Source organism: Capra hircus, chromosome 16 (assembly GCF_001704415.2).
Source record: "Capra hircus breed San Clemente chromosome 16, ASM170441v1, whole genome shotgun sequence".
Classification (NCBI taxonomy): domain Eukaryota; kingdom Metazoa; phylum Chordata; class Mammalia; order Artiodactyla; family Bovidae; genus Capra; species Capra hircus.
In genome coordinates this window covers 12587641-12600691 of record NC_030823.1, presented here as the reverse complement: position 1 = coordinate 12600691, position 13051 = coordinate 12587641, and positions in this window count along the sequence as shown.

Genomic DNA, 13051 nt, shown 5'->3' with positions numbered 1-13051 from the left:
GGGTCAGAGTCTTTTTCAATGAGTCAACTCTTCGCATGAGGTGGCCAAAGTACTGGAGTTTCAGCTTTAGCATCAGTCCTTCCAATGAACACCCAGGACTGATCTTTAGAATGGACTGGTTGGATCTCCTTGCAGTCCAAAGGACTCTCAAGAGTCTTCTCCAACAACACAGTTCAAAAGCATCAATTCTATGGCGCTCCACTTTCTTCACAGTCCAACTCTCACATCCATACATGACCACTGGAAATGCCATAGCCTTAACTAGATGGAGCTTTGTTGGCAAAGTAATGTCTCTGTTTTTGAATATAATATCTAGGTTGGTCATAACTTTCCTTCCAAGGAGTAAGTGTCTTTTAATTTCATGGCTGCAATCACCATCTGCAGTGATTTTGGAGCCTCCCAAAAACTAAAGTCTGACACTGTTTCCACTGTTTCCCCATCTATATCCCATGAAGTGGTGGGACCTGATACCATGATCTTCGTTTTCTGAATGTTGAGCTTGAAGCCAACTTTTTCACTCTTCTCTTTCACTTTCATCAGGAGGTTTTTTAGTTCCTCTTCACCTTCTGCCATAAGGGTGGTGTCATCTGCATATCTGAGGTGATTGATATTTCTCCCGGCAATCTTGTTTCCAGCTTCTGCTTCTTCCAGCCCAGCGTTTCTCATGATGTACTCTGCATAAAGTTAAATAAGCAGGGTGACAATATACAGACTTGGCATACTCCTCTTCCTATTTGGAACCAGTCTGTTGTTCCATGTCCAGTTCTAACTGTTGCTTCCTGACCTGCATACAGGTTTCTCAAGAGGCAAATCAGGTGGTCTGGTATTCCCATCTCTTTCAGAATTTTCCACCATTTATTGTGATCCACACAGTCAAAAGCTTTGGCATAGTCAATAAAGCAGAAATAGGTGTTTTTCTGGAAGTTTTTTTCCTTTTTCTGTGACCCAGCGGATGTTGGCAATTTGATCTCTGGTTCCTCTGCCTTTTCTAAAACCAGCTTGAACATCTGGAAGTTCACAATTCATATATTGCTGAAGCCTGGCTTGGAGACAGGGATCAAGACCATCTCCATTTTAACATTGCATTCCACATAGGTCAGTCTAAAATGACATATTTTAATAACATATGAATTCTTATTTGAAATTATTAATGATTTCTTTCAACAGATATAAAAATAAACTTATTTAATATGTAGTAACTAGAGCCTCGATAGGCTATTTATTCCAGTATTTAACATTCAATTTAGGTAAAAATAAAAATATTTGATCTTATTTTGAAATAAATAAGATTTATAAAACTGATGAGAAAACAAAAAAATCCCAACAACCTCAAGAACTAAACTATAATATATATATATATATATATATGACAAATAAAATCTGTAATACCACAAACTGAAATAATTTATCTTAGCATTTAGTGAACATCACTTCAGGCATACATAGACACAGCTTGTTTTACTTCACTTTCCAGATATTTTGCTTGTTTTTTTTTTTTTAATAACTTGAAGTTTTGTGCCAATCCTGCATCCACCAAGTCTACTGGCACCACTTCCCAACAGCATTTGTTCACCTTGTGTCTCTGTGCCACGTTTTGTTAATTGTCTCAGTATTTTAAATTTTTTCATTACTATCCTTGCTATGATGATCTGTGATCAATGATATTTGAGCTTTTACTATTGCAAAAAAATTATCCCAGATCATGGTTGACATTTTTTAAACAATAAGTGTTTTTTTAATTAATTTCATTTCTCTTTTAGACATAATGCTATTGCACCCTTGATAGACTATGTATAGTATACATATAACTTTTAAATATACTGAGAAATCAAAAATTCATGTGACTTGCTTTACCACAACACTCAATGTATTGCAGTGATCTGAACTGAAATTGCAATTATCTGAGGCATGCCTGTAACCATTGCATACACTATTGATCTCTATGTATAAATTTCACATATAAAGACATTTTTAATTGAAATGGAGACTTAGGACTTCCTTGCTAAACCAGTGGCTAGGACTCCCGCTCCCAATGCAGGGGCCCAGGGTTCAGTCCCTGGTCAGGGAACTAGATCCCACATGCCACAACTAAGACCCGGCACAGCCAAATAAATGAATAATGTTTAAAAAAAAAAAAAAGAAATGGAGGCTTGGATTTCCCTTCAGCTTAGTAAAATCACCCACTGTTATAGCCTGTAGGATTTTTTCCTACCTAGTTTCCTTTATCCTCTACTTCAAAGGTCAGAAAACTAGTGTTCATGGACTAAAGCCTGCTAGCCACCTACTTATATAAATTAAGTATAATTGGAACAAAGTCACATGTATTCATTTATCTGTTGGTGTTTTCTCACTGTAAGAGAAAACTTCAGTAGCTGTGACCACAGACCATTTGTCCAACAGAACATAATATATTTCCCAACCACCCCTTAATGGAAAAACTCTGCTGATGCTGCTCTACTCCATACTGCATCAAAAATACTACTTATTTTCATCTTTCTAGGTGCTTTTCTTTTATCTTATATGCTAATAATGTAGCAAACTACATAGGGAAGTTATGTAAGTTTTATACATTTACTTGAAAAATATGTTATATATGTGTGTGTATGTGTGTGTATTTGTTGTTCAGCCAATAAGCCATGCCTTACTCTCTGCAACCCCATGAACTGCAGCACACCAGGCTTCCCTGTCCTTCACTGTCTCTCGGAGTTTGCTCAGATTCAAGCCCATTGAACCAGTGATGCTATTTAACCATCTCATCCTCTGCTGCCTTCTCCTTCCGCCTTCAATTTTTCCCAGCATCAGGGTCTTTTCCATTGAACTTGTTCTTTGCATCAGGTGGCCAAATTATTGGAGGTTCAGCTTCAGCATCAGTCCTTCCAAAGGATATTCAAGATTGATTTACTCTAATATTGACTGGCTTGATCCAAGAGTCTTCTCCAGCACTACAGTTCAAAAGCATCAATTCTTCGGCACTCTGCCTTCTTTATTGTCCAGCTCTCACATCCGTGTATGACTCCTGGAAAGACCATATCCTTTTCTATACAGATCCTTGTCAGCAAAGTAGTGTCTGCTTTTTAACACACAGTCTAGGTTTGTCATCAATTTCCTGCTAAGAAGAAATTGTCTTCTAATTTTATGGCTGCAGTCATCTCTGCAGCGATTTTAGAGCACAAGAAGAGGAAATCTGTCACTGCTTCCACATTTTCCCCTTCTATTTGCCATGAAGTGATGAGACTGAGTGCCATGATGTCAGTTTATTTTTTAATACTGAGTTTTAAGCTAGCATTTTCACTCCTGTCCTTCACCCTCGTCAAGAGGTTCTTTAGTTCCTCTTTGCTTTCTGCCATTACAATGATATCATCTGAATATCCGAGGTTGTTGATATTTCTCCCAGCAATCTTGATTCCAGCTTGTAATTCATCCAGCCTGACATTTTGCATGATGTATTCAGCATATAGGTTAAATAAACAGGATGTCAATAAACAGTCTTGTTGAGCTCCTTTCTCAATCCTGAACCAGTCAGTTATTTCATACAGGGTTCCAACTGTTGCTTCTTGACCAGCATACAGCTTTCCTAGGAGACAAGTAATATGGTTTGGTATTCCCCTCTCTTTAAGAGCTTTCCACAGTTTGTTATGATCCACACAGTGAAAGGCTTTAGCTTAGACAATGAAACAGAGGTAGTTTTTTTGTTTTTTGGAGGTTAATTACTTTGCAACACTATATTGGTTTTGCCATACATCAGCATGAATCTGCCACAGGTATACACGTGTTCCCCATCCTGAACCTCCCTCCCTCCTCCCTCCCTGTACCATCCCTCTGGGTCATCTCAGTGCACCAGCCCCAAGCATCCAGTATCATGCATCGAACCTGGACTGGCAATTCGTTTCATGTATGATATTATACATGTTTCAATGTCGTTCTCTTAAATCATCCCACCCTCTCCCTCTCCCACAGAGTCCAAAAGACTGTTCTATACATCTGTGTCTCTTTTGCTATCTCGCATACAGGGTTATCATTACCATCTTTCTAAATTCCATACATATGCATTAGTATACTGTATCAGTGTTTTTCTTTCTGGCTTACTTCACTTTGTATAATTGGCTCCAGTTTCATCCACCTCATTAGAACTGATATAAATGTGTTCTTTTTAATGGCTGCATACTACTCCATTGTGTATATTTACCACAGCTTTCTTATCCATTCATCTGCTAATGGACATCTAAGTTGCTTCCATGTCCTGGCTATTATAAACAGTGCTGCGATGAACATTGTTTGCTTGTTTGTTTGTTTCTTTGTTTTTTTCCTGAAATTTGCTTGCTTTCCCTAGGATCTAGAGAATGTTGGAAATTTGGTCTCTGGTTGCTCTGTCTTTTCTAAACGGAAGTCTGGAAGTTCTCAGTTCATGTAATTCTGTAATCTAGCTTGGAGGATTTTGAGCATAACCTTACTAGTATGGGAGTGGAGTGCAATTGTCTGGTGATTTGAACGTTCTTTAGTACTGTCCTTCTCAGGAACTGGGATGAGGATTGGTTTTCTCTTAAGAGGACCAGAAACTAACACATCTACCTGCTCTTCTTATCTGGTAACTTCAATCATTCCGCAGAAGGTGGCCCAGGAGTCCTCCTATCCCATGAACATTCATACCATTTCTTTCATGCTTTACCTCAAGCTCTGAATTCCTTATTAACTGAATTGAATTTGTCCTTACTCTTAATGTGATTTTGCTTAATTTTGATACATTCTTCTGATATTTTAGAATGGTTCATTAGTTTGTTCTATATTCTTGGACTTACCATAGAAGAGAGACTCAAGGCCATGGTCAGCCTTGGAAGCTTGATTTAGAATCTGAAGTTAAGTAATGAGATGTTTTGACATATATCAATGTGTGATATTTGGTGTTTTTTCTCCTTTCAATCCTAATAAATATAAACATTTAATCACTTCTGGTTCTTCCAGATAGATTATTTATTGGTTGGTATAATTTTAGAGAAAATACTATTCTTGTATTTTTTCTATAAATAATTCAATACTATCTTTCCTACATACAGTCTATGGCTTTAACTACAAATATGCACTTTATAATTTCGATATGTTAGAATTAATATTTGCCATATGTTTTAACCTGTTCTGCCTAAAGTTCTTATTTTACCAGCAAATACTGGATCTATTTTCTTTAGTGAACATGTCTTAATGTATTTTTAAGTAAACAGTAAAATTGCAGTTTACTCTAAATATTCACTGCAACTTTTGGCTTACCTGACTTATAAAAACTTAAAATGTTTTTTTTTTTTAAGTACTCTAAACCAGATAAGTTTATAAACAATGTACTTCCAGAAAATGCAAAAAATATTAGTAAAACATTAAAGGACCAAGGTATTTACTCAGAGAAGTTGAGGAATGATATAAACTAGCCATTATTATTATAGTTTCTCGGCAAACGCTGACTAGTTAGAATCAACTATATGCCTTCTGTAAAACAAAATTTCATTCGTGTAACTTTCCAGGATTTTTTGGAAAAAGTTAATATGAAAAATATAATTTTCTTGTCTTTTGAAAGTCCTTTTTAAAGTTAACATAGAAATCTTTTTTGCTCTCTGCACTTTAATGAAAGTTAAAAGAATTGTAATTATAACATAATAGACCTAGAAATAAAGAACACTATCATTAATTTTCCATGAAGTTTACAGTCCTTATGTGTGATATACATGCTCTATACTGTTAAATTATAGTGTTTAAGGTCTAGATAAGAAAATAATTATAAATCCTGTGATTTAAATAGCTAAGTAACACTCACTATAATTGATTTATTACTTCTGTTTTTCAGTGATTTGTCCACATAATAATACATACTTTCAAAAAATGCTTCTGATGTAAAAATGCATTTATCACTCTTATTCAAATTTGAAATAGAGTGCCAGCTTCTTGTTAATGTTCAACTTTGATACGTCAGCATTCTTTTCCTCTGCTTCTAATATATTTGCTCTATTTTTATTGAAAAACTATTCTTATTCTTTTATCTCCAAATTCTACAAGATTAACTGTGTTCTATGAGAGCAAGCTATTAAATGAAATTCTATAACAAAAATCTAATTTTATTAAAATATAGAAATCAAGACACAGGTATTACAAACTGAACTAAGAAAGCTGTCAACCATCTAAAAGTATTTTAAAAGCCCATCCAAAGATTTGAAAATCAATGTGAGAGAGCACCTTGGTTCTCAAATGACCCTTTTCATGACGATCTGTTTCAAAGAAATTCAGTGTTAAAAACATCTATGCTTGTACATTCCTCAAAATTCATTCATTTTCTTACAAATAAAAGTAAAGAGACTTCAAGTTCTGACCAAGATATCCTATTAAACTTTCCCTCCCAAATCAAAATAAACAAAACAAAACAAAAAATCTAAGAAAGCTGGAAATGTTTAAAAGCTCAAAAACATCTGATAACATGGAACAGCAACTACAGCAGGCAGGACTTGCATGGTTACCATCCATGGAATACTGAAATATTGTACTATAAGCACTTTCTTCACCATTGGCTCTGCTAGAGGACTTTGACAAACTCTTTGCACACAGTCCAAAGAGTACTGATATTCACATGGGCTGAGGAGGCAGAACTTATATTTAGGGATGACATAGCATATGGGACTGGAGGACCAAAACTTCAAGAATGAGGAGGCCTCAGTCAGTGAGCCCATATTCTGTGAATAGTTTTACCTTCAGCCTGTAAAAGTCTATAGGTTTCAAAAAAGTGTCTTTCATGCTATCAAAAAATTTTAAATGCTATTAACTAGAAGTAAATTTCCAAAGACAGCAAAGAACATAAAATGGAAAGAGAGCCATAGGAATGGACTGTAAAACTACTAGAATTAATGTATATCAGAAAATATTAGAAAAGGCAGAAAATGTCCTCCCAAAATAAGCAGATACAAAAGAATCAAATGCATTTTAGAGCTAAAAATATTTTTTTAAGCTACAGTTAACTCTTAAAAAATACAGGCTTGAATTTCATGGGTCCAATTATAGGCAGATTTTCTTCAATAATGTACTGGAAATATTTTTTGAGATGTGACAATTTGAAAAGACTTGCAGGCAGGTAAACAATATAACTTAAATTTTAAAACTTAAGGAAAAGTTAGGTGTCTCAAGAATGCATAAAATGTGTGTGTGTATGTGTATCATACAAAATATATGTTTGTGAACAGTATATGTTATAAATAAGGCCTCTGGCCAAAAAGAAGCTACTAGTAGTTCAGTCTGGTGAGAGTTAAAATGATACACAACTTTTGCAAGGAGAGATAAGAAAGCTATCCTCAGCGATCAATGCAAAGAAATAGAGGAAAATAACAGAATGGGAAAGACTAGAGATCTCTTGAAGAAAATTAGGGATACCAAGGGAACATTTCATGCAAAGATGGGTACAATAAAGGACAGAAATGGTATGGACCTAACAGAAGCAGAAGATGTTAAGAAGAGGTGGCAAGTATAACAGAAGAACTGTACAAAACAGATATTCATGACCCAAATAATCATGAAGGTGTGATCACTCACACTCACCTAGAGCCAGACATCTTGGAATGGGAAGTCAAGTGGGCCTTAGGAATCATCGCTACGAACAAAGCTAGTGGAGGTGAGGGAATTCCAGTTGGGTTACTTCAAATCCTAAAAGATAATGCTGTGAAAGTGCTGCACACAATATACCAGCAAGTTTGGAAAACTCAGCAGTGGCCACAGGACTGGAAAAAGTCAGTTTTCTTTCCAATCCCAAAGAAAGGCAATGCCAAAGAATGCTCAAACTACCACACAACTGCACTCATCTCATACGCTAGTAAAGTAATGCTCAAAATTCTCCAAACCAGACTTCAACAATGCGTGAACCATGAAATTTCACATGTTCAAGCTGGTTTTAGAAAAGGCAGAGGAACCAGAGATCAAATTGCCAATATCCACTGGATCATCGAAAAAGCAAGAGAGTTCCAGAAAAACATCTATTTCTGCTTTATTAACTATGCCAAAGCCTTTGGCTGTGAGGATCACAATCAACTGTGGACAATTCTGAAAGAGATGGGAATACCAGAGGACCTGACCTGCCTCTTGAGAAATCTGTATGCAGGTAGGAATCAACAGTTAGAACTGGACATGGAACAACAGACTGGCTCCAAATAGAAAAAAGGAGTATGTTAAGGCTGCATATTGTCACCCTGTTTATTTAACTTCTATGCAGAGTACATCATGAGAAATGCTGGGCTGGAAGAATCACAAGATGGAATAAAGATTGCTGGGAGAAATATCAATCACCTCAGATATGCAGATGGCACCACCTTTATGGCAGAAAGTGAAGAGGAACTAAAAAGCCTCTTGATGAAAGTGAAAGAGGACAGTGAAAAAGTTTTCTTAATGCTCAACATTCAGAAAACTAAGATCATGGTATCCAGTCCCATCACTTCATGTCAAATAAATGGGGAAACAGTGGAAACAGTGGCTGACTTTATTTTTGCGGGCTCCAAAATCACTGCAGATGGTGACTGCAGCCATGAAATTAAAAGACACTTGTTCCTTGGAAAGAAAGTTATGAGTAACCTGGACAGCATATTAAAAAGCAGAGACATTACTTTGCCAACAAAGGTCCATCTAGTCAAGGCTATTGTTTTTCCAGTGGTCATGCATGGATGTGAGAGTTGGACTATAAGGAAAGCTGAGCGCTGAAGAATCGATGCTTTTGAACTGTTGTAATGGAGAAGACTCTTGAGAGTCCCTTGGACTGCAAGGAGATCCAACTAGTCCATTCTAAAGAAGATCAGTCCTGGGTGTTCATTGGAAGGACTGATGTTAAAGTTGAACCTCCGATAGTTTGGCCACCTAATGTGAAGAGCTGACTTATTTGAATACACCTCGATGCTGGGAAAGATTGAGGGCAGGAGGAGAAGGGGACAACAGTGGATGAGATGGTTGGATAGCATCATCGACTCAATGGAGATGAGTTTGGGTAAACTCTGGGAGTTGGTGAAGGGCTGGGAGGCTTGGCATGCTGCGGTTCATGGGGTCACAAAGAGTTGGACAGGACTGCATGACTGAACTGAACTGAACTTTGGACCAAATGAGGAGGCAATGTCCTAATCCCTACACTGTTCAAGGGTCATCTGCATAAGTTAAGTATGAGCTTAAGTACAGAAGAATAGACTAGCAAATTGAGACTGGGATAAATAAAATTACACAGATTGAAACACAAAGAGAAAGAATGAGAAAATATAAACAGCGTATGAAAGACATATGGGATGCTATGACATTGTAAAAAGCTCTAACATGTATTTAATTGGTCTCCCAAAAAGGAAATGGGGAAGTAGAACTATTTGAAGGAATTAAATAACTAATAATTTTCTATAACTAATGAAAGACATCAAAATATACATTTAAGAATGTACCAAAATTATATGGTGATACAGCAAAACCTGTTCTATCAAGGACATTTATACCAATGGCTCAGAGGTTAAAGCATCTGCCTGGAATGCAAGAGACCTGGGTTCGATCCCTGGGTTGGGAAGATCCCCTGGTCGCAAAGAGTCGGACACAACTGAGTCACTTAACTTTCACTTTAAGCATACTTCAGGAAATAACACTTTTAACAAAACTCAATTTAAAAAATAGAAAAAATCAATTAAGAGCTGGTTCTTTGAAAAAATAAACAAGGTTGATAAAACTGTAGCCAGGCTCATCAAGAAAAAAAGAGAGCTCAAATAAATAGAATCAGAAATGAAACTGGAAAAGTTAGAATCAATACCACAGAAATACAAAGTATCATAACAAATGAATATGAATGATTATAACCTAATAAAAAGCATCACCAAGAAGTGGAAAAATTCATAGAAATGTAGATATACTAAGATTGAATCAGGAAGAGACAGAAAATATGAACACACCATTTACAAGAATTAAATTGAAGCAGTGATTTATAAACTTTCCACAAACAAAAGTTCAGGAGCAGACAGTTTCATAGGTGAATTCTACCAAATATTTAAAAAGCAGTTGGTACTTAACATACTCAAACTATTCTACAAAACTGAAGAGGAAGGAAAGCTCCTGAATTAATTCACTGAAATATTTAAACCAGACACCACAAAAAAGTAAAACTACAGGCCAATTTCAGTGATAAAAACAGGTACAATAATGCTCAACAAAAACGCCACATTTGAGTATTTTTTAAAAGAAAACAAAAGCGCTAATTCAAATTCAAAAAGATATATTCATCCCTTTGTTCATTGCAGCATTGTTTATAATAGCCAAATTGTGGAAGCAACCTAAGTGTCCCCCAGTATGTGAGTGGATACAGAATATGTGGGGGATATGCACATACCCTCAAAACACAGGTATATTTCTCAGGAATAAGAAAGAATGAAATCTTGCATTTGTGACAAAATAGGAGGATCTAGAGGATATTATGCTAAGTGAAGTAAGTCTCACAAAAAAAGACAAATACTGTATGATTTCATTTATATGTGAAATTTTTAAAACCAACAACACATAGACACAGAGAACAGACTGGTAGTTGCTGGGGTGGAGAGTCAGAGGATGAGTGAGAGAGGTAGGGGAAATTAAGAGTTACAAACCTACAGTAACAAAATAAATGAGTCATTTGGATGAAATACACAGCATAGAAAATATGGCCAATTATACTGTATTATCTATGTATGGTGGCAGATGGTAACCGGACATATGGTGATCATTTTGTAATGAATAGAGAAATATTGAATCACTATGTTGTGTACCTGAAACTAACAGAGTGTTGTAGGTCAATTATACTTCCATTTTTTTTTTAATGTAAACAATGGGAGGAAATGTATCAAAGTGTTAATGGAGTGGAAGAAAAGCTATTGGTTTCTGGGGATGTGAGTAAAATACAAACATTTTTGAAGATTCTGTAGGGAGGAGGCTTTAATTAATTACAAAAGCTTGTGATTTACTCTAAAGCTTTAATTCATAATGGACAAGTAAAATGTTTCTATCATCCTGGGATAGAATATTACAAGAATATTTTAGGAATTATTTTTTTTTTAATTCATGATGTTAGGAACTATTGAAATAAACAGTCAAAATGATATGTTTATGTAAATGGAAATTTTGTTGGGTTAGCCAGATATTTTATATATATTAAATTATTATAATGCTAGGAAATTAGAGTTAGGCATATTGCACAGCATTCAAAATTTGGAAATATGTAATTTGGAGCAATATGCTTTTTGAGTTTTTGCATAGTGGAAGATGCTGATTTTCCTATTTTATATTTGACTGAAATGGTGATTGACTTTTTTTTTTCCAACTATGAAACGCAAAATAAAATATCTAATGAAAGAGTCCAGTCTCCTTTCTAAACAGTAAGCATCTCTTGGGAGCACAGAAAATGCAGTAGACTCATGATGTGTATGGTTATTGTGAACTGACCGACTTAGATAGAGGAGATGTAGGCAAATCGCTGGGTTTGTATTTCTGACTAGTACTAAGCGGTAAAGAAAATGATCTGAAATATGTTTTATGTACCATTTGCTGTACTTTCTGAAAACAATACTATAAACAATTCTTTAGTTCAGTTCAGTTTGGTCACTCAATCGTGTCCAACTCTTTGTGACCCCCTGAACCACAGCACGCCAGGACTCCCTGTCCATTACCAACTCCTGGAGTCCATTCAAACCCATGTCCAAAAGTCAGGGATGCCATCCACTATCTCATCCTCTGTTGCCCCCTTCTCCTCCTGCCCTCAATCTTTCTCAGCATCAGGGTCTTTTCAAATGAGTCAGCTCTTCGCATCAGGTGGCCAAAGTATTGGAGTTTCAGCTTCAGCATCAGTCCTTCCAATGAACACCCAGGACTGATCTTCTTTAGGACAGACTGTTGGATCTCCCTGCAGTCCAAGGGACTCTCAAGAGTCTTCTCCAACACCACAGTTCAAAAACATCAATTCTTTGGCATTCAGTTTTCTTCACAGCCCAACTCTCACATCCATACATGACCAGTGGAAAAACTATAGCCTTGACTAGAATGGACCTTTGTTGGCAAAGTAATGTCTCTGCTTTTTAATGTGCTGCCTAGTTTGGTTATAACTTTCCTTCCAAAGAGTAAGCGTCTTTTAATTGCATGGCTGCAGTCACCATCTGCAGTGATTTTGGAGAATCCCAAAATAAAGTCTGACACTGTTTCCACTGTTTCCCCATCTATTTGCCATGAAGAGATGAGACCAGATGCCATGATCTTAGTTTTCTGAATGTTGAGCTTTAAGCCAACTATTTGGAACCATTCTGTTATTCCATGTCCAGTTTTAACTGTTGCTTCCTGACCTGCATAAAGGTTTCTCAAGAGGCAGGTCAGGTGGTCTGGTATTCCCATCTCTTTCAGAATTTTCCACAGTTTATTGTGATCCAGGCACTCGAAGGTTTTGGCATAGTGTAAAGCAGAAATAGATGTTTTTCTGGAACTCTCTTGCTTTTTCCATGATCCAGTGGCTGTTGGCAATTTGATCTCTGGTTCCTCTGCCTTTTCTAAAACCAGCTGGAACATCTGGAAGTTCACAGTTCTCATATTGGTGAAGCCTGGCTTGGAGAATTTTGAGCATTACTTTACTAGCATGTGAAATGAGTGCAATTGTGAGGTAGTTTGAGCATTTTTTGGCATTGCTTTTCTTTGGGTTTAGAATGACAACTAATATTTTCCAGTCCTGTGTCCACTGCTGAGTTTTCCAAATTTGCTGGCATATAGAGTGCAGCACTTTCAGAGCATCATCTTTCAGGATTTGAACTAGCTCAACTGGAATTCCATCACCTCCACTAGCTTTGTTCATAGTGATGCTTTCTAAGGCCCACTTGACTTCACATACTAGAATGTCTGGCTCTAGGAGAGTGATCACACCTTCGTGATTATCTGGGTCATGAAGATATTTTTTGTACAGTTCTTCTGTGTATTCTTGCCACCTCTTCTTAATATCTTCTACTTCTGTTAGGTCCCTACCATTTCTGTCCTTTCAGAGATGTTTCCAAGTCACGAATATTAAAGGATGTTCCAG